The 20,881-nt window shown below is 51.3% G+C and overlaps 1 protein-coding gene and 1 pseudogene across 2 annotated transcripts in view; one reads left to right on the forward strand and one right to left on the reverse strand.

The window, feature by feature from the left end:
• LOC147096368 (zinc-binding protein A33-like) overlaps nt 1-20,881 on the forward strand; it is a 766,539-nt gene that overhangs the window by 195,255 nt on the left and 550,403 nt on the right. The gene's annotated exons all lie outside the window — the stretch shown is intronic.
• Nucleotides 5,048-16,118, reverse strand: LOC147096373 (zinc-binding protein A33-like; annotated as a pseudogene). Its single transcript, XR_015074895.1, has 6 exons — nt 15,602-16,118; nt 15,416-15,511; nt 15,089-15,322; nt 14,173-14,195; nt 13,958-14,073; nt 5,048-5,919 (listed from the first exon to the last, which is right to left on the reverse strand). The product of XR_015074895.1 is annotated as a zinc-binding protein A33-like (transcript).

The raw sequence follows: 20,881 nt of genomic DNA on the forward strand, positions 1-20,881 counted from the left end.
GAACGGCTAGTCAACTGTTGGGGTAAAACTGTAAGAGCGAAAAATTATGTTTAGGAAGAACAAGGGAGGTAAAGGGTATTTAAGGGCGGGGTTACGCAACTGGCAGGACATAGGTATCACTGAGAATAGGGTTGCGAAATACCAACATGTCACATGAAAGAAGCTAGCTAACAGTAATATAATTAAGTTGTTTGTGAAAGAAGCTAGCTAACGGTATAATAATATAATTAACTTGTTTTTGACAATGTGATTAAGGGTTGCTAAGGTATCGGATTGGCCAAAGTTGAAGGATGCTAAAGTACCAGATTGGCCAAGGAATTAATGTAATAACTGCTGATATGGTACCTTTCCTGTTTTTAAACTGTATAAAAGAAGCTCGGCTACTATTGTAAAACCGAGAAGCTGGCAGCGGAGACCGCGGGGTCTACTGTTCTTCTTCTCCCAGAGCGCTCTGTACATTAAACTGTGCATTTTTACTTCTCTCAAACTATTTGGTTGTGTGAGTTTATTCACAAGTCTAAGTTGGGTAACGCGTCGACCTCGTATATCACTTGGCCCACTCAGGCTCCAATTAGACCCGAACACTACCCACTGGATGAACATCTTTAATCTCCTGGGTGTCTTTGACATCCAGGGCCACATCACATCCTTCCTGTCTACTATCCCCAAATACTTAATTCTTTATTTTTTATTCATTCACAGAACAGGCTGTGGAAATCTGAAACTCCCTCAAAAGACTGTGGATGCCAGGATCAATCAATTCAAAATTTCCAAGACTGAGACGGGTAGATTTCTGTTGGTTAAGGGCATCGAGGGATATGGAGCAAAGGCGGGTAAATGCAGTTGAGGTACAGATCAGCCATGATCGAACTGAATGGTGGAACAGGCTCGAAGGGCTGAATGGCCTCCTCCTGTTCCTGTGCACCATCCTCTGCAGTCAGCCATGTTTATAATATTCCCACAACACTGTAGTTCCCGAGTGCTACAGTAGCCTCGTGTTTCAGAATTGCTGATTCCTAATGCATTCAGCATTCCCGTCTATACAGCTTACTGTAGATGTTCCCATCTTTTGGCCCCTAGTTTACCCTTGTTAATGTTACCTGGTTCTTGTATATCACCCACCTGCTGTCTAGATTCCACTCTTTAATCAATGTCATGTGGGATCACATTTCCTCCTGGCCTTCTCCCTCCTATCCAATGGAAATGCTTCTTGCAGCTACTTCAACGTTCCTGACCAGTTCCATTGTTTTTATTTGGCCATCTCGCTCCCTTTGTTATCACAAGGAGAACGCCATTTACTTTTCAAAGTCCCGGTATTATTTTCGCAGCAGATTGACAGACAGTTAGTCATATTCCCGATTTTCTTTGGAAAGCATTTTTTCACCATAAACAGGAAGTATAACAATGGAAATTGCCTTGATTTTCTAGGCCATCCTTACGTGGGAGGTTTCAGAGCCCTTACATGATTTCTTACATTGTCATTTAGCCCTTCCTGCTCCTCCAGTACCTTTTGTCATTTATCTTCAATGTGCACAGACCTATCTCTAGGTAACCAACTCCTCATCATTACCACACTCATCACTACCCACCTCCCTACAGCCAGAATCTCCCTGCACCTCACCAACTGCATCTTTGTCCTAACCGTGTCCTCTGGCTTCTGAACTACTTCTTCCTCCATGACTTGGTCTTCTGCATTAGGAGTTAGTGCTTGATCTAATTGAATGGTGGAACAGGCTCGAGGGGCTGAATGGCCGACGACGACTCCTATGTTCCTGTATCTGCACATTGTTGTGTCTTTCTCAGTGTCTTTACAAGCGTTCCTCCTGTCATCAGTGCATTCTCTATTATCTTGTGTGCTCGGTTTCCTCCAGCACTTATTTCTGTTTCTTGCTGACCCTGTACCTGTTTGCAGAAATCTCTGTCACAGCTCCTCAGTGACTCGCCCTCAATACTGAGTACCAGCCCATCCACTTCACTAAACTTTGACTGAATTAGTCCAATACTATCCACTCACCTTTGCTAATCAGTTTTCCAATTGTTTCCTTCCATTAGTTCTCGTCCGCTCCTCTCAAAGGCCCAAAGCTTTTCCTTCAGGTTTTTGGCAGCTGAGATCAGCGAGTTGCTCCACAATTTACTATTGACTCTCGAGCTCTTTCATGCTGCAAAGTCGAGCCTTGTTTAGTCTGTTTGAGCTCTGCCAGCGGTCTGCTGTGTGTTAACATTTGTGTTTCTGTCTATTTCAGGAGAGTACGCCCGAGGAGCAGAGGTACGACACGCTCTCCAAAAATAACTGTACAACATTATAAAGTAGGATATTGAAGAGCTGGTTTTATTTTCTGCTGTTCAATATTTCATATTTACATTATTAGTGAAGACGACTATCAGCCAAACATAGCGGAAGGCAGCCTGTCTCTGGGAGCATTTAAAGGACCCACCCAGTATAGAGTGTGGAGACCTGTAATGGACATTCTCACCCCTGGTACGGAGGGCCTTTCCTGTTTTCTTACTTAACCTGTGAAATCCTCAATAAGTGTGCACATCTTAAGAATACCCGACAAGAGCACAAGAATGTAAATATTATTCATACTGACTTCAAATAAGAAAATAAATGAAATTAAAGTATGTAATGTCTGATTCATGAATTATATAATGCAACAATCAAATAATAATCACAACTTTTTTTAAAGCAATTGACCAATTTATTCAATTCATTAGTAAGAAACACAGCTTTAAATCATTAAGCTGTTACAGTGGGTAGGTTCATGGCTTAAAACTGAAAAAATAATGCAAAAGGATATTCACAACTGAATTTCTGTCCACGGATGTTGCCTGACCTGAGTTTTTCCAGCATTTTCTGTTGTTATTCACAACTGATTTGGTTAAATCACTTTCGATCACCTTCTGACTTCCCAAAGTCTTTCCACCACCTACAAGGCACAAGTCAGCAGTGTGATGGAATACTCTCCACTTGCCTGGATGAGTGCAGCTCCAACAACACTCAAGAATCTCGACACCATCCAGCACAAAGCAGCCCGCTTGATTGACACCCCATCCACCACCTTAAACATTCACTCCCTCCACCACCAGCGCACCGTGACTGCAGTGTGTACCATCTACAAGATGCACTGCAGCAACTCGCCAAGCACCTCCCAAACCCCTTATCTCTACCGCCTAGAAGGACAAGGGCAGCAGGTGCATGGGAACACCACCACCTCCAAGTTCCCCACCATCCTGACTTGGAAATATATCGGCCGTTCCTTCATTGTTGCTGGGTCAAAATCCTGGCACTCCCTCCCTAACAACACTGTGGGAGAACCTTCACCACACAGACTGCAGCGTTTGAAGAAGGCGGCTCAGCAACACCTTCAGGACAATTAGGGATGGGCAGTAAATGCTGGCCTTGCCAGCGACCCCCACATCCTGGGAATGAATAAAAAATCCAGAAGAAACTTTCAACATGGAATATTCGCACTTCTATGAAAAAAGAATAAGAAACATACTTGAAGGGGGCGGAACACGAGGGAGGTTGAAAATATTTGTGAACAAAACAAAGTAAATCTGAAAGTAATGGTTAAATGATGTCAGAAATATGTTTTTTTAATCTGTAGATTTTAGAAGGAGGGAGGTCTGTTTATAAAAAAAAAAAAAGCAAAATTTTAAGAAACTTTGTCTGATTTCCGAGCGGCCTCCAGCGGGTGTTTGAAGAGCAGCTGGTTCGGTCGCTCAACGCGCCCACACTCCGCCCATTTGTATCTGAAAATTACAATCCGGGTCCTCTGTACTTCACGGGACCCCGGTTTGTAAATGACGAGGTTTCCCCCTGAAACAGGCGGACGTTCCCGCTGCCCATCTCGACCCTACCCAAGGTGGCGGTGGCTGAAGCCCCAGTGTAAACATTAGTGCCATTTCCAGGCGACTCTCACTCCGGTTACACCAGGCGGGGGCTCTTAAAAATCAGCCCCATTAGTTCAGGATAGGAACAGGAGGAGGCCATTCAGCCCCTCGAGCCTGTTCCACCATTCAATGAGATCATGGCTGATCTGTGACCTAACTCCATACACCAGCCTTTGGCCCATATCGCTTAATATCTTTGGTTAACAAAAATCTATCAATCTCAGGATTAAAATTAACAATTGACCCGGCAGCAATTGCCATTTGCGGAAAAGAGTTCCAAACTTCTACCACCCTTTGTGTGTGGAAGTGTTTCCTAATTTCACTCCTGAAAGATCTGGCTCCAATTTTTAGACTATGCCCCTAGTCCTAGACTCCCCAATCAGCGGAAATAATTTCACTCTACCCTATCAGTTCCCCTTAATATCTTGAAAACGTCAATCAAGTCACCGATTAACTTTCTAAATTCCAGGAATGGGTAAAGTAAGGATCCAGAGTCTGGAGCAAGGTGCAAATAAAGCAACACGTTTAGTTCATGCTTCTGGGATGTAATTAGGGCCCGAATCGCTGTGTGTTTAATAAATGCCGCTTCTATGGTGCAGTTTAATAACAGCGCTGGGCAGCAGAGGTGTTGCACTAATTCATCTCAAACACCGCCATGTAGCGCCACCTTCCGCCTGTGGAGCAACATTACAGGCAGGAAGGTCACCGGGTTCCTGCAGCTCACAGCTCATTCCACCCAGTCAGTTCCTCTCTACAATTCACCATCCATTGGTTTCTTCTCTTCCCCCTCCTTCTATTCCCCAGCCCTACACAGGCCCTTGCTGATCTTTCAGTTCCCAGTTCCGATGCAGGGTGTATTCCCGGAATGTTAACCTGTCTTCTCTCTCCACAGGTGATGACCTTGTCCACTCTCTATTCTAAACACTCCACACGCTTGAATGTTCTGATCATTTCCATCCCCTGGGTTTTCCCATGTTTCTGATACTCCCTCCTGTTCCCTTTTGATTTCACTTCTATCTGGTGCCCCTTTTACTTTTTCCTTCCCTCGGGTATTATTTAATTTGCCGTGTCTCGGATGGTCCCTTTGTCATGTCCTTCCCACTGGTGTTCTATCTCACCCTAGTTCCTCTCCCCTGCCCCTCTTTACCTTTAACTTCCCAGCTGGAGTCTCTGGTTCCCTTGGTGTATTTCTGCCCGTGTTTTAATTCTCCTCTGTCTCTGGGCCCCGATGATTCTCGATGTTCTTGAGGTTTTTATTTAATTTTACAGGAGTCTCTGGAGCAGTTGCCACGAATTTGTTCCCCTGCACCGATTAAACAAACAAATCTCACCAACAACACATTGTCACTCGGTTGTAGCCACCCTGACCTCAGGTGACATTTGGACCATCCGCACCACCTGTGACTGAGACCGACGCCCATCAGTTTGCAGCTGGCAGGAGGCAGGGTGAAATTATGGGATGGACCTGTTAGTGACCTTTAACCCCGCAGATTGTCAGCGGGGCGGAGTTTTTCCCGCCGTCATTCGATCCCGGATGGAAGATGGGAAAGATTCTCTCAGTGAAAGTGTGGGTGAAAGTGTGGAGATGGGACATGTTGTCCGCATTGTAAAATGACACCTGTCCGCCCTCATAGTCCAGGTACACCCCGATCTTCCGGGGATCCACACTCGGGGTGAGGCGGGTCGGTGAGGGGGAGGTGAAGGCAAGATAGACACTTCCGGGGAACAGCCCCACAGTCCAGTATCCGGTCTCAGGTCTCAGTAAGATTCCACCTTTCCTCCCGGCAGACTCTCTGGTCACTCCCACAATCCACTCAGTCTTGTCCCCCACCTCCACCTCCACCTCCCAGTAGTGTCTCCCTGATGTGAATCCCTCTGATCCCAGGACACAGGCCCAGAGATCAAACCTCTCCAAGGTGTCAGGGAGCGGCTGCCGTTTGTCTCCGAGTCTCACACTGGTCCGGTCCTCAGACAGGATGAGCCGGGGATTCGCTGTGTTCGGATCCAGAGTCAGAGAGGCTGGAGCTGGGGGAAAGTTAAAATAACAGTCAGTGATTTCGTTTCTTGCTGTGATTTATTCAAACTTGATTTTTAAAATGCTCACTCGGGCTCTGGGTTGTGTTCAGAGTGGGGGGAGGGGGAGGGGAGAGAGAGCGGGAGACGGAGGGAAAGAGGGAGGGGCGGGGAAGGGTAGAGCGAGGGGGAGGGGAAAGAGAGGGTGGGGGAGGGGAGAGAGTCGGCAGGCGGAGAGAGGGGGAGGGGAGAGAAAGCGGGAGGGGTGTGGAGAGAGGACGGGAAATGGAGGAAAGAGTGGGCGGGGGAGGGGAGAGAGAACAGGAGGAGGAGGGGGCGGGCAGTGAGAGCAGGAGGGGGAGAGAAGGAGAGGGGAAAGAGGGAAAGGGGAGGGGCGAGGAGAGAAAGCGGAGGGGCGAGAGGGAAGGGGAGTGAGAGCGGGGTGGGGTGAGAGCGGGGTGGGGAGAAAGAGGTGGATGGCGAGGGGAGAGAGAGGGGAGAGAGGGGGAGGGGAGAGAGGGGGAGGGGAGAGAGCGGGTGGGGGAGAGGGGAGAGAGCGGGTGGGGGAGAGGGGAGAGAGCGGGTGGGGGAGGGGGGAGAGAGCGGGAGGGGGAGGGGAGAGAGAGCGGGAGGGGGAGGGGAGAGAGGGGGAGGGGAGAGAGCGGGAGGGGGAGGGGAGAGAGCGGGAGGGGGAGGGGAGAGAGCGGGTGGGGGAGGGGAGAGAGAGAGCAGGTGGGGGAGGGGAGGAGAGTGAGGGGAGGGGAGAGAGGGGAAGGGGGGAGGGGAGAGAGGGGGAGAGAGGGGAAGGGGAGAGGGGGAGGGGAAGGGGAGGGGAGAGAGGGGAGGGGAAAGTGAGGGGAGGGGAGAAAGAGCAGGTGGGGGAGGGGAGGAGAGTGAGGGGAGAGAGGGGAAGGGGAAGAGAGAGCAGGTGGGGGAGGGGAGAGACAGGAGGGGAGGGAAGGGAGGGAGAGGGGAGGGAGGGGGAAGGGAGAGGAGAGAGTGCGTCGGAGAGACACGGGGAGTGGGCGAGAGAGGGAAGGCGAGAGAGGGGGGAGAGAGGAGCATGGGGAGGGGAGAAAGTGGGTAGGGGGGAAGAGAGACCGGGAGGGAGGGGGGGAAGAGTGACCGGGAGGGAGGGGGGGAAGAGTGACCGGGAGGGAGGGGGGGAAGAGAGACCGGGAGGGAGGGGGGGAAGAGAGACCGGGAGGGAGGGGGGGAAGAGAGACCGGGAGGGAGGGGGGGAAGAGAGACCGGGAGGGAGGGGGGGAAGAGAGACCGGGAGGGAGGGGGGGAAGAGAGACCGGGAGGGAGGGGGGGAAGAGAGACCGGGAGGGAGGGGGGGAAGAGAGACCGGGAGGGAGGGGGGGAAGAGAGACCGGGAGGGAGGGGGGGAAGAGAGACCGGGAGGGAGGGGGGGAAGAGAGACCGGGAGGGAGGGGGGGAAGAGAGACCGGGAGGGAGGGGGGGAAGAGAGACCGGGAGGGAGGGGGGGGAAGAGAGACCGGGAGGGAGGGGGGGGAAGAGAGACCGGGAGGGAGGGGGGGGAAGAGAGACCGGGAGGGAGGGGGGGGAAGAGAGACCGGGAGGGAGGGGGGGGAAGAGAGACCGGGAGGGAGGGGGGGGAAGAGAGACCGGGAGGGAGGGGGGGAAGAGAGACCGGGAGGGAGGGGGGGAAGAGAGACCGGGAGGGAGGGGGGGAAGAGAGACCGGGAGGGAGGGGGGGAAGAGAGACCGGGAGGGAGGGGGGGAAGAGAGACCGGGAGGGAGGGGGGGAAGAGAGACCGGGAGGGAGGGGGGGAAGAGAGACCGGGAGGGAGGGGGGGAAGAGAGACCGGGAGGGAGGGGGGGAAGAGAGACCGGGAGGGGAGGTGGAGAGAGAGCGGGAGGGGGGAGAGAGAGAGCGGGGCGGGAGGGGGGAGAGAGAGAGAGAGAGAGCGGGGCGGGAGGGGGGAGAGAGAGCGGGGGGGAGGGGAGAGAGACCAGTAGGGGGAGGGGAGAGAGAAGGGCAGGGGGAGGGGAGAGAGAGGGGGGAGTGGGGAGGAGCAGAGAGGGGAGGGGGAGAGAGAGGGGAGCGGAGAGAGAGGGGTGGGGGAGAGAAAGGGGAGGGGAGAGAGAGGGGTGGGGGAGAGAAAGGGGAGGGGAGAGAGAGAGGGGGAGGGGACATAGAGGTGGAGGGTAGGGGGGAGAGAGGGGGAGGGAGGGGACATAGAGGTGGAGGGTAGGGGGGAGATAGGGAGAGGGGAGGGGAGTGAGGGGGAGCGGCAGGGAGGGGGAGATAGCGTGAGGGGGAGCGGCGGGGAGTGGGAGATAGCGGGAGGGGGAGGGAGGGGAGATACAGGTGGTGGGTAGAGAGAGGAGGAAGGTAGAGAAAGGGGCGGGAAGAGAGCGGGAGGGGAGAGACAGTAGGAGGGGAGGGGAGAGAGCAGGGGAAGGCGAGAGAGAGGGATGGGTGGGCATAGAGACCGAAAGGGAGGGGAGGGAGAGACGTGGGGGAGAGAGGGGGAGGGGAGGGAGAGACGTGGGGGAGAGAGGGGGAGGGGAGAGAGAAGGAGGGAGAGACATGGGGGAGAGAGGGGGAGGGAAGAGAGCGGGAGGGGGAGAGGAGGGAGAGACATGGGGGAGAGAGGGGGAGGGGAGAGAGAGCAGGAGGGGGAGGGGAGAGAGGGGAGTGGAGGGGAATGAGAGAGAGGAGGAGAGACGGAGGGGAGGGGAGAGAAGAAGAGAGGGGAGGGGAGAGAGGGGGCTGGGAGAAGGGAGGGGGAGGGGAGAGATAAGGGGGGAGGGGAGAACGGGAGAGAGAGGGGAGGGGGAAGGGAGAGTGAGCGGGAGGGGAGAGAGTGGGAGAGGAGCGGGAAGGGGGGAGAGAGTGGGAGAGGAGCGGGAAGGGAGGGGAGAGAGTGGGAGAGGAGCGGGAAGGGAGGGGAGAGATTGGGAGAGGAGCGGAGGTGAGAGAGAGCGGGAGGGTGATGGAGAATAGGAGAGAGAAGGGGAGGGGGGAGGGGAGGGGAGAGAGAGGGGGATGGGGAATGGGAGAGAGAAGGGGAGGGGGGAGAGGTTGGGAGGGCGTGTAGAGTGAGTGGGAGGGAGTGGAGAGAGAGGTGGAGGGTTAGCAGAGATAGGTGGAGGGGAAAGAGAGTGTGAGATGGAGGTGAGGGGGGGAGGAGAGAGCGGTGGCAGGGGGAGGGGGATGGAGGGGAGAGAGGGGGAGGTGAGGGTAGAGATAGGGGATGGGTAGAGAGAGCACGAGGGGGAGGGGAGGAAGACAGTGGGGGAAGGGGTGGGAGAACGGAGGGTAGAAGAGGGTCAGGGGAGGAGAGAGGTGGAGGGTGAGGGGAGAGAGTGGGTGTGACAGAAGGGAGGAGGGGAGAGATGGGGAGGTGAGTGGAGGGGACAAAGATCGTGGGGGAGAGACACGGGGAGGAGAGGGGAGAGAGACCGGGGAGAGAGAGAGGGAGGGTGAGTGGAGGGGAGAGGGGAGGGAGGGGGCGGGAGGTGGCGGGGGGAGAGGGTGATGGGTAGAAACAGAGAGAGAGGGGAGGGGAGAGAGAGGTGGAGGAAAGAGTGATGGGGGGCAGAGATAGGAGGGGGAGTAGGGAGAGAGAGAGGGAGGGGAGAGAGCAGGGGAGGGAAGGGGGGGGAGTTGGGAGAGAGGGGGAGGGGACAGAGAGCGGGAGGGGAGAGAGTGGGAGGGGTGGGGAGAGGGGGAGCATGAGGGGAGAGGGGGGGATAAGGGGTGGGGAGAGAGAGCGGGAGGGGACAGAGGGGGAGGTTGAGGGGAGAGAGCGCTGGAGGGGGGGTGAGGGGAAGGGGAGGGGAAAGAGCGGGGATGGGAGGGGGAGCAGGAGGTGGAGGGGAGGAACAGAGCTGAGTGGGGGAGAGGCGAGGGAGCGGGAGAGGGGGAGAGCGAGGGGGAGGAGAGAGGAGAGGGAGTGGGCGGGGAGAGACCGCGGGAGGGGAGAGAGAGCTGGAGGGGTGGAGAGTGAGGGGGAGTGGAGGAGGAGATGGAGTGGAGAGAGGGGGCGAGTGGGGGTGGCGAGAGAGGGGGCGAGTGGGAGTGGCGAGAGAGGGGGCGACAGAGGGGAGACGGGGGAGGGGAGGATAGGGGTAGGGGAGGATAGAGAGAGGGGGGAGGGGGTGGGGTGAGAGGGAGGGGAGAGAGTGCTGGAGTGGGGTAGAGTGAGAGAGTGGGAGGGGAGAGGGAGGGCATGGGGGGAGAGGGTAGGGTGAGCGGGGGAGGAGAGGGTAGGGGAGGAGGGAGAGCAGGATGGGGTGAGAGAGAGAGAGGGGGGGGGAGTGAGAGGAGAGAGGGGGAGGAGGGGAGAGAGAGACCAGGAGGGGAGGGGACTGGGGGGGGGAGGGGGAGTGGGGGGGAGAGGGAGCCGGTAGAGGGGAGAGAGTGGGGGGCAGGAGGGAGGGGAGGAGAGAGCGTGGCAAAGGGGAGAGAGAGGAGGAGTGGGAGGAGAGAGGGGAAGGGGAGAGAAAGGGGCGGGAGGAGGGTAAGAGGGAGCCAATAAAGGGGAGAGAGTGGGGGGCAGGAGGGAGGGGAGGAGAGAGCGCGGCAAAGGGGAGAGAGAGGAGGAGTGGGAGGAGAGAGGGGAAGGGGAGAGAAAGGGGCGGGAGGAGGGTAAGAGGGAGCCAATAAAGGGGAGAGAGTGGGGGGCAGAGGGGAGAGGGAGGGTAGGGTGAGGGGAGGGGAGCGGAGCAAGAGGGGAGGACAGAGAGTGGGATGGGGGAGAGGGGGGGAGGGGCTGGAAGAAGGAGGGGGGGGTAGAGCGAGAGAGAGTGGCAGTTGGGGAGGGGAGGGAGTGCCGGGAGTAGGAGGGGAGGAGGGGTGAGAAATGGGGAGAGGAGGGGGCCGGGAGGAGGAGAGGAAGTGAGAACGGGAGTGGGAGGGGGGAGAGAGAGGGGGGGATGGGAGTTAATTGCGTTTTTTTTTAACTTTTCTTTCACCTCTGCCATCCTGCTCTGATCTTGAGCCACTGTGAGGAACTCTGCAGCCCCAGTCTCCCGCTATTCTCAGTGCCTGCAGAGTGCATCAAGGGCCTTTGAAAATTAACAAGGAATCGGTGACAGAAGCTCTAATGTGTCCTGGAGACACAGTGGGTGAAATTGGTCTTGGACTGTTTTAGGTGACAGTCAATCAGCAGCTCGTATCGCGCTCCCTCAATATTCGTTTCCATTAACTTCAATGGGAATTAATATTGGACACAATGTAAAATGGGCCACTGATTTACTATCGCCCATTTTGTGTTACCACCCAGACTAATTTTACCCGCAATCTCTCTCTGGAGGCGTGACCCACTCACCACTAATCAGCGCTGTCGATGTGTGGAGAGGGGGAAAGTACCGACAGCAGGAGAATAGAGAGAAGAGAAGGAAAAAGGTAAAGAGAAAACAATGAGGAGGGAGCTGCTGCAGAAAGGAAGAGAGAACCAAAAACAACCGAGGGAAACTAAATTAAAAAGCTCAGCAGAGGAAATGGGAGAGACAGGATACACCATGTACTGGAGACAAAGTCCCAGACACTCTTAGATTGATCACAATCAGCAGTGCAATTCCAGATTGAATAGAACAGCAAGGGTCTGGTTCAGCCTGAGACAGTGGCCAAGGAGGGGGTGGAGTTGGTGGCCAGGATGTAGAGTTGTTGACAATTTCCAAACTGATGGCTTAAATCTTCACAATGTTTAACTGGAAAAAATTCTGGCTCCTCCATAACTGGATTCCAGATAATCTGTTGGACAACACACTGGTGGTGGAGGGGTCAAGAGAGGTGGTGGAGAGGTAGAGCTGGGCACCATCGGTGTACATCTGGAAACTGAGCCTGTTTCTGTGGATGAGGTTGACAAGTGGCAACATGTAGATCAGTGAGAGAAGAAGACCAAGAATAAATACTGGAGAATCTCCTGGGGTGCCGTGCGGGGGCGGGAAGAGAAGCCATTGCTGGAGATACTCTGGCTACGATCAAATAGGTAAATGTGAACCAAGTAAAGGCAGTCCCACTGAGTAGGACAATTGAGGAGAGACATTGGAGGAGAATGGTCAATGTTTGCAGAGAGCTCCAGGAGGATGAGGAGGGAAAATGCGCTATACACACTGTCACAGAGCATGTCATTTGTGACCTTTATTAGGGACACTTTGGGGCTATGATGACAGGGATGAAAATCTGGTTAGAGTGGTTCAAACATGCAGTTGTGCAAAATGGCCGGGGATTTCAGAAGTGATTGCACGGTCAAGGACTTTGTAGAAGAAAGTAAGGTTGGAGATCAAGTGCACGGACAGAGGGATAGAGGGTGGGTAATTTTGAGGAAGGATGTGATGACATTGGATTTGAAAAGGAGCTGGATAGGACGTGAGGAGCGGGAACCATTTACAATGTGAGCTAGCATGGAAACCAGGAAGAGAAGTTGGGTGGGCAGCAGTTTAGTGGGAATGGGGTCAATGGAGCAGGAGGTGGGTCCAGCAGAGAATACAATCTCAGTAAGACAGGCAGCCTGGCTTCTGATTGGTTACTGGCACCATGGATATGTAAAATAAAGAGAATAATGCAGAGAGAGAATAAAAATAAAAATACCAAACATTGAACCGAATGTTGATGTTTTATCCAGTAGGAATATCGGTATAAAATATCAGAACATACATTGATGTGAATTTAGGAACTGAAGTAAGAACTGTGAATAACTCAAAGCAGATCAGAGAAAGTGGGTGAGAGTCTAGGTGGAAGTGAATGATGATGGGATTAGTGTCACTGTGTGAAGCTGCTTTCAAAGGTGATGCGATGACTTTCTAGCGTGGTTCTAAACTCGGGTTTAAGCAGCTGTTTTCAAAGGCCACAAGGAAAGTACTGTTGTGAGTAAAATATTTCACAGGTAAGACAGAGTCCAGCATAAGGGATGTGTTGGAAATAAATACACTGCAATTACATCTGAAGGAGAAACTGACATTTCTAATGTTCCTGACAAATGTCTCAAAGCACTTCACACAATGTATTACTTTTCAAGTGTATTTTCTGCTGTGATATAGGGCAGGGTGTCCAATAGGGCAGGGTGTCCAAATTAGACCTCCCCTCTCCTCAGCCCTCACGCTTCCCACCAATGCCCGCCGGGATATGGTGTCGCAGCCGCGAAATAGGAATCCAGCGCAAGGAGTTCGTTCTCTCCGGTGTCCTGGCCAATATTTGCCCCTCAACCAACATCACCAAAACTGGTCGTCTGGTCATTATCACATTGCTGTTTGTGGGAGCTTGCTGTGCAGAAATTGGTTGTGGCGTTTCCTACATTACAACAGTGACTACACTTTAAAAACTCTTCATTGGCTGTAAAGCGCTTTGGAACATCCTGAGGTTGTGAAAGGCGCGATATCAAAACACGTTCTTTTTTTCCGTCTTTGGTCATTTTTTCTCCGGTCAGGAGGTGCATGAATTATCCTGCCTGCTGCAGGTCGAGCCTTGGTTTTCCAGCCGCCCACCGTATTTTCCTGTAACTCCGCCCCCACCGTCCCAACCCACTCCGCCCACCTTTAAACAGCTCCTGCTCACTTGCCTCCAGGGAGGATTTGGCGGATTTCCAGTCTCCCGCCTCCCTCCTCAAGGATCACCGAACACCTTCCCACGCTCCAAATCTGTGGGCAACTTGCCAGCAATATTGTCCTGAAGCCCAACCCTGAGAATGGATTGGGCCTCTGACCAATTTCATGGAGCGAGCAGTGGGCTCACTGACTCACTGCCTGCCCGATCAATGGGGTCACTCAAAAACCCAACCTCGCTCAATCCAAACTGCCTTTTCACCCTCCCTTTTCTCAGTTTGAGACTATCCCTACTTTGTTGTAGACTCTGTGACTGTGTTAAACCTGTGGATGTTTATCTTCTCTCTGCGGTTTAGGATCTTGAATAATTCAGTAAGATCACCCCAAGTCCTCCCTTATCCAGAGCAAAGACTCCTGACTTCCAGACTAGACACGGACATCAGTGATCATTTAATCTGGGGTCTGGGAGCCCGTTCAGTCTCTTCTCATCTGGATTTATAAATCAGGAAAAGGAATATAAGAGTTTTACCGGGGTTAATGGCGTCTATCATTTCTCTCCACGCTGTGTACTGTAAAGGGCCGTTGAACTTTCCGATAGACAGGGCGCCATCTGCTACTGACAGTAGTTCCATGTCGTCACTAATCCTGTAAATATTGAACAGTTGATGTTATAAATCGACATTTAACACGTTTCTGAGATATTTTACCAAACTGTGCAGAGTTTCAGTAAAGAGCATGTCCTACCTCCTCTTCCGACAAACTTCCTCCTGAAATAAATAAAACACAAACAGTGAGGAGGATAGTAAAAGACTTCAGGAGGACACAGACAGGCTGGTGAAATGAGCAGACACAGGGCAGATAAAATTTAACACAGAGAAGTGTGAAGTGAAGCATTTTGGAAGGAAGAATGAGGAGAGGCAAAATAAACTAAATGGTACAATTTTAAATGTGGTGCCGGAACAGAGAGACCTGGGGGATCACATTCACAAATCGCTAAGATAATTGGCAAAAAAAAGTGGGGATTTCTTAACAATGACTTGTGATGATCTGAAATGCACTGACTGACAGGAAGTAGATTTAAGAACTATTTACAAAAGGGAATTGGATATATACTTGAAAAGGAAAATATTGCAGGGCTATGGGGAAAGAGCGGGGGGAGTGGGTCTAATTGCACAACTCTTTCAAAGAGCCGGCACAGGCACAATGGGCCTTTTGTGCTGTGGGATTCTATGATTGTAAGTAGTTGAAAAGCCTGATTTGTGTGTCAGATACTGGAACTCAACATCAGTGTCACTCACAGACACAGTGACTCTCACACCCACCGCACTAGACACACCCACACACTCACAACATGGAACTGGGACTGGATTACTGAGTGCCAGGAAAATATTAAACTGGAGCAACACGGAAATAATTACAAGCAAAATATCAAGATCACGGCAATTCATTCCCGGGAGGTTGCAGGTATTCCCGGGAATCTTGGGACAGTGTGGGAGCTGGTTAGTTCGGTGACAACAACAGAACCGCCCCGGAATAGACAAAACAATCGGGTTAAATCAGTTGTGAATTATTCAGCAAATGCTGCATTTCTTTCAGTTATCATCGGTTATTTTGTGACTGTGTGAAGTTTCACTGAACTGACCCGCAATATAATCCTCACCTTCAGAAATGTCAGCCCGTCTTTTTGCTCCATCTGTTTCTCCAACTTTGAGAGTTTCTCCTGAATAGAATTTAAATTCTCTTGAATTTCTCGAAGATTTTCCTCCATTGTTTCTAGAATCTTCCCCTCTTGTTTCCTGAGATCTCTGATTAAACGCTGCTCTTTCTCACTGAGAATCTGGTGCATTTTAGCGAACTCGGATGTGATGCGGGTCTGCAGACTGCTCGACTGTTCCTACCAAATGAAATGTGAAACATAATAAATGTACCGCGATAAAGGGAACAAAACTAACCGAGATCCCAGAAAATCAGCACAGGGAGACCTTACCCTAACTGCGGAAATCTGCTGTTTCTGTTTTAATTCAATTTCTAGAGCTGCCGATTTCTTCTCTGTGAGAGAATCTAAGGAAGATTTCAGCTGATCCTGGGATTAGGAGTGAAAATCACAGAATAAAAGTGTTAGACCATGAAAATGTGATGAAATAATCAGGTGATCAAATCTGCTCCCTTTTACCTTGTAGATTCCAACAGCTTCTTTAATGGGCATGAAGCGGTGCTCTCTGTGTTCCCGCGCATCTATACAAGTGTAACAGATCAATTTCTTGTCAGTTTCACAAAACAGCTTCAGTTCTTCCTGATGTTCCTCACAGTGAAGTTTACTTTCCTTCTCTTTCGGGTTCAGCTTTAATTTTCGAGCTTTCTCGGCCAGATTCGCTAAGGCCCGATTAACCTTGAGGTTTATTTCCGGAAACTCCTCTCTACATTCCGGGCAGGAGTTTATCTCCTTTTCCCAACACTGTGAGATACAGGAGCGGCAGAAGTTGTGCCCACACTCCAGTATTACCGGATCGGTGAAGAATTCAAGACAAATGGGACAAATTGCCTCCTCGGTCAAACTCCAGGCCAGGCCTGCTGTCTGGAAGCCATGTTCACCCTCAGCACTTCCTGATTCAAACCGCTTTCAGTTTCCGTGTTTACTGCGCTGCCGAACAGCCTCAGTTCAGCGATTTCCCCAAAATTCACGGCAATACTCAGGGAATTATATTATTATAAACTAGTCTCTGTCCAGTCGACGTTTACTCAGGGAGATAAAACCTAGAGCAGTATAAAGGACAAACAGTGTTAGAGGGCGGAGGGGAATAATTGAACCTTGGCCGGGAGGGTGTAGGTCCGTGGGGCGTTGGCAGTGGGGGGAGGGAGCGAGGAGGGAGGAGCCGGAGATGGGCGGGGATCGAGATTCCAGTGCACTTTGATCCAGACCAAACTCGCTCTGGTGACACACGGTGTGAGATATGGATCCATAAACTGAATTGTGTTAATGATTACAGCCGCTCACCCTGAAATGAAACAACAAAGTGCCATAAATGTCAAGGAGCTGTCTGGATCAGTCTCAGTACTTGCTGATTCAATCTGCTGGTGTCATGGTTCTGTGCGTGGATCCAGACCCGGTTCCCAGTCACAGATCACTCGAGTCCCTGCAAGTGCTGTTCACATCTGAATGAAATAGAAACGCATTTACAAAGAGAAAAGACAGTCTGTGATGTTTCGGGGTGCGCCCATCATCAGACTGAGAGACTAACGGGAATTTTAACTGAGTCTGGGAATCGGGAGAGGGAAAAGGAGGAGGGCAGAAACGGAACCCAAAATATATTACTATTGAAATCACTGGCAGGAAACTCAGACTGGTTCTGTTATCAGCGTACGATCCACTGCACCACATGTTCCTTCCTGTGCTGTGTCCAAGCGACCCTCTCCTGATCACTGGCCCCTCCCCCCGAATCAATTCCCCGACCCTAGGAGCTACCTGGGAATGCACAGCTGGTTTCCGCAGCTGGGCAGTTACATTTCATTCTCTGTAACCAGAGAGAAGCAGGCGGAGCGAGCATGCAGCTTCCCCAGGATAACAGGCTCCATGGTGCAGGGTGCCAGTGACTGACACACACGTCACTGCGGGCAGCGCATCTCAATTCGGAGATTTACCGCCACCATTCCCTCAATATCCAGCTGGTCTGCGACCATACTCAGCGCATCATGCAAGGCAATGCTCCGTATCCTGGCAGCAGCCATGTTGCCTTCATTCTGCGGCAGTCTGCTGTACCATCAGCCTTTGAGCCACCAGGACAAACCAGAGGGTGGCTACTGGGCAACAAGGGCTACCACTGATCACCCGGCTCTTGACTCTGCTACACTACACGTGGGCAGCGTGCATATAATGTGAGCTATGCTGCCCCACGGAATCTGATAGAGTAGACCATTGGTGTCCTTCATCAACGCTTCCGCTGTCAGGACCGCTCTGGAGGAGCCCTGCGGTACTCACCAGAGCGGGTCTCAAGATTCGCCATGGTCTTCTGCATGCTCCACAATCTCGGCATCATGAGGGCACAGCCCTTCCCACCAGCCATACGGCGACCAGCTGAGGAGGAGGAGGAAGAGATGTAGGAGGAAGCAGAAGAGGAGGAAGCGGAAGGGAAGAGGCAACCCAGACAGCTCCTTTCTTCCCGGGCTCCCTGTGATAGAATCATCCGACTGAGGTACCAGTGAACACAACCCCAATTCCCCATCAATAATAGTCCCACACATTACCTCCCCTCTGTTACTGACCATCACAGCGTCCTCGACCACAATCTCTATCAGGTCGCCTCTCAGTCTTCACTTTCCTAGAGAAAAGAGCTCCAGCCTGTTTAATCTCTCCTGATGGTATAACCTCTCAGATCTGCTATCATCTGGGTCAATCTTTTTGGCAATTTCTCCAGGGCCTCTGCATCCTTTTTGTAATATGGAGACCAGAACTGTGCTCAGTACACAGCAAGTGTGGTCTAGCCAAGCTTCTATACAAGTTTAACACAACTTCTCTACTTTTCAATTCTATTCCTCTGGACATGAACCCCGGTGTTTGCATTTTATGGCCTTGTTAACTTGCGTTGCTACATTTAATGATTTGTGAATCTGCAGCCCGAGATCCCTTTGCTCCTCGAACCCATTTAGATTCTTATTCCCCAGGAGTGTGAGGCCTCCTTATTCCTCCTACCATTTGTTTCTTCTCCCCCCTCCTTTCCCCCAGCCCTACAGAGGTCCTTGCTGATCTTTCAGCTCCCAGTTCCGCTCCGGGGTGTGGACCTGAAATGCTAACCTGTCTATTATAGAATATAATATTGATTATATTTACATACATCACTGCACCATTTTTGTAGAATGCTCGCATTTTTTAATACCGAATATCTCTGCATTTTGTTTGCATTTTCTGCTTCTATTTCGAACTATTGGTGAAAGGGACTCCTGGAAATTTCACCTCAAGTTCACATCACTCCCAGGAAACCAGACTGGACGGGCGTAAAATGGGTCTTTGGGCAGTCGCATAAAACAGGCGATGGTGAATCGGCAGTTTTACACCCGCCCAATTTTCTGGAAATGTTGCATTACCGCCCAAGACCAATTTCACCCAGAATTCCTTCCTGGATTTTTCTGTTCTTCATGAAAATGCATTCAACCAGCGATCACATGACTTTAGAGCAGTCTCGCCATCTTTATTACTTCCATTAATCTAACAATTCAAATAAAGCAAATGAAAAGAAAACAACAGTCTTGTCAGGCAAAATCTCTAAAGCAGGGAGTCCAAGCGCTGGTTACTAGTCTATCACTAACGTCATTGCTATTCACTGCAATTTCACAGTGAGTGTTTACAAGCACAGTCCCAATTAATGGGTTTCCTCTGGTCAAATTGCAGAACTGACCAGCACCGGACAGTTGTTTCCGTGACCTACCAAGTGATCTAGGGCTGTGATGCACTTCCTGAGGTCGTGAAAGGCGTTATAGAAATGCAAGTCTTATAGTCATGGCCACTGATGATTAATTTGAGATAGTTGGCAGAATAAAATGGGATAGTAATCACGTCAGTAAATTATTGAGTTACATAAAACTTCTGCAAAGAGCATGCATTGCTTCCTGTTCTGATAAGCTGCCTTCTAATCTAATACAGACAGCTCTCCACTCACACTGAGTGTTCTGAGCTTAATAGATTGTCAGGCTAGTTGTAGCAAGACCAATCATATCAAAGTGATTGCAAGAGTATCAACGCCTCAATATTCTCGCTGTGACAATGACAGAAACAAAATTAACCTGGAAAGTTACATTTCTGTGTAGTTATGGACATTGATATGGAGTTAGTCCCATTGACACTTGGAAGCATACAGAAGAACCAAGAGACCAAGATAATTACAGATGAGGAAGGCCATTCTGACCAACTTGATCCATCGAGAGATCTTAACTTCCCGCCATTGTAGTGTTGAATAGTTTCTTGAATGATTCCAGGGTTTTTGTCTCCATTGCTCTCTCTGGAACTTCACTCCACATGTTGATGACTCTTTGGGGGAAAGTTTTCAGGCCTCCCACTGGCAGAAACAAGGTGGTTTTGCCCCCCAAAATGCTGGGCAGTGATGTACCACCTCGGTGCTGTGGCCACGGCAACATTTCCCCAGACCGATCGCTGGGACTATTGCAATCCCGAATCAGGTGATCGGCTCATTCAAAGTGCAAATCAGGATCATATAGAATTAAAGACTCGGGCAGCACAGGAGGCCAATCGGCTCATCCGGGGAGATTTTGCCGAACCTGTCGGAAAGAAGGCGGGACTCCCCCTTTCAGGTTTTTGACCCGCCTACTTCGACGTCCGGCCAATCCGCGCGATTTCCCCTTGATTGACCTTGTTGAACCCGCCCAGCGGGCCCAGCAGGCCAATTAAGGGCCACCCAGCAACAGGTGACATCACAGCCTGCAATTTCATCTGTCAAGAGTTTTTGACAGATGAAATATCAGTGTTTCACAGCTGTTTGAAGCTGTCAAACACTGACAGTCTGAGTTCCAACATGAGTCCTTCTGCTCAGACTCAGTTACCGGCACTCAAAGCTGAAGGCTGTCACTTTTCACAGATCGCAGCCGGTCAGCTTTCAGTGCCGGGTGAGTGATGGGCTCCCGACGGCTACAGGAAGAAAGGCTGTTAAGGTAAGTACAGGTAAGTAAAATAGCAAAATACTGCAGATGTTGGAAATCCGAAATAACAGAAAATGCTGGAAAAACTCAGCAGGTCAGGCAACATCCGTGGAGAGAAATTTGAGTTGACGTTTCGGGTCGAACCCTTCTTCAAAACTGGAAAGAAAAGAAAATAGATCGAAGGCAGGGCTGCGATCGGACAAAAGAAGTAACAGAAACAAAAGATGTAAAAGAGACAAAAAAAGGTATTCGAAGCTAGGCGAGATGGTAATAGGCTGAGATTAGGTTTGAAGTGTTCTGGCAGGGCAAGAGATAGATGCCAGGTGTGAGAGAGGAACAAAAGGAAAGCGGGGGGGGGGAGGAAAAGAGTGGAAAAATTACAGGTAAAAAATTTAATAGGGGCCGAGGTTATGATCTGAAATTGTTGAACTCGATATTGAGTCCGGAAGGCTGCAAAGTGCCTAATCGGAAGATGAGGTGCTGTTCCTCGAGTTTATGTTGAGCTTCCGTGGAACAATACAAGAGGCCAAGGACGGTGAGGTCCGAGTGGGAATGGAGCGGTGAATTAAAATGACAGGCGACCGGAAGCTCGGGGTCACCCTTACGGACTGAACGGAGGTGTTCCGCAAAGCGGTCACCCAATCTGCGTTTGGTCTCCCCAATGTAGAGGAGACCGCATCGTGAGCAGCGAATACAGTATACTAGATAGCGAGAAGTACAAGTAAATCGCTGTTTCACCTGGAAGGGGTGTTTGGGGCCCTGGACAGTGGGAAGGGGGGAGGTATAGGGGCAGGTGTTACATCTCCGC

This window comes from Somniosus microcephalus, unplaced genomic scaffold, assembly GCF_052327205.1.
Source record: "Somniosus microcephalus isolate GS21.2 unplaced genomic scaffold, FLI_Smic_1.0 unresolved_chr1, whole genome shotgun sequence".
Taxonomy (NCBI): Eukaryota; Metazoa; Chordata; class Chondrichthyes; order Squaliformes; family Somniosidae; genus Somniosus; species Somniosus microcephalus.